The sequence below is a fragment of the Pinus tabuliformis genome, chromosome X (genome assembly GCF_031772625.1).
Source record: "Pinus tabuliformis cultivar Carrire ecotype Pingquan chromosome X, CPIR1, whole genome shotgun sequence".
Classification (NCBI taxonomy): domain Eukaryota; kingdom Viridiplantae; phylum Streptophyta; class Pinopsida; order Pinales; family Pinaceae; genus Pinus; species Pinus tabuliformis.
Window position 1 is genome coordinate 1,429,282,450 of NC_142308.1, and position 1,623 is coordinate 1,429,284,072.

Here is a 1,623-nt window from a genome sequence, read left to right on the forward strand (position 1 = left end):
ACTGAGAATCTACCTACACCACAAATTGGCGACTTCGCTGGGGAATCGATCCTTCTATTTGATTGATTGTCATTTTATGGTTTTTTGTGAACTTTTCTAGTGTCACCTTTTCCCTTTAGTGTGCTCAACAAATCAAGTCAATAGTCAAAATTGTTCCATGCATTTGGTTTTTAGTCCTTTTGTTACTTTGATTTCCGTTTGACAAGTTTGAAAAGTTTCATTTGTTGATTGAGCATCTCTTTTCAGGAATAGATCACAATTCTCATCATGTTTTTGGTTGATTCTTTGCATCATTAGTTTGAAAGGAATTCTCTTTTGCGCTTTTCATTTGCTTGAGGTTGATTGTATTGGAAATGTCTCATTGAAGTGTGAAGTGTTTGTGAAGCATTTGTTTTCTCATTTCCTTGAAAAATGCATAATTTTAGTTTGTTGAATCAATATGTTACATTAGTTAGCATCATTGAAGAGTAGATTTGCGTCGTCATTTGCATTAGAAAAGAAATGAAATCTCTTTACTAGTGAAACGACTACTTGTAGTGTGTTTGATAGGAAAGATAGGAATTGGAAAGAGTTTTCATGATTTTGTTTTGAAAAAGCGAAATAGTGGAAAGGTCATTTTCCTTTCAATTGCTTTTTTTTTGCATTGAGTGTGTTTTCTACTCTCGTTAGTGTAAATGATTCATTGAATTAAAAGGGTCTTGTCTCATTTTGTTGCAAATAGGGGTTTTTGGAGTCACATCGATAAGGCCTGAAAACCGAGAAATAATTTCAAGATAAGCTCTAAAATGTATTAAATTAAACTTAGCCTCATTTGAAACCTAACGATCACATTTAGAAGGTCTATGCTAGAGACATGTTCCAGCATCTTTAAACCTAGTAGCTCTCATTCACTTCAGCACTAGACAACACTAGTACGGACTTGTGCTCCCCATACCATCATGTATATAAAGGAAGACCCCACCAGGTTGCAATCCTTTATCCATAGGAAGTCGATTATGCCTCCTTGTAAACGTGATACATCGAACACAACATTCAGGGAGATTGTCTTCCTGCACTTCTCTGTTTGCTGGGAGGTATTCTGCAGTTCATGGTTACCTGCTATTCCTTTTTTCCTAGATCATCCTAAGTAGTATTTTGATATTTTTGACTCCCTAAATATAAAAGAACCCTCAAGCGCTTGTCCTTTCGAGCTTGTTTCAAACTGAAAGTGATAGAATCTCCTTTACTTCTTTCTCACCTATTGAAACATGAAAAAGAACTGGTCTGTTTTTGCGTCTTAAAAAATTGCTGCCCATGATCATATAACATTCATGTTAGTATTTTTCTAGACCAAATCGTGAGTATACCTTTAAATACATTTTATATCCTTGGAATCAATCTCTCTTCTGGTTATTTGAGACAAAATCATCGTGGTTGAGCCAACCGGTTCACCTAGTTCCTCTTCCTCTCCTCTATTTGAAAGATTGTCTGAGGAGCCTTTTCCTGAGTTGCTGCAGTCGCTTGAGGAGCAAGGTGTTGAACTTGGAATTGTTTTGAGCATTAAAAATTTGTCATCTTGTCCTCCCACTCCTTTAGATTCTGGGTCACTTTATGACATTGGCCCTGAATCTTTGGATAATCCTA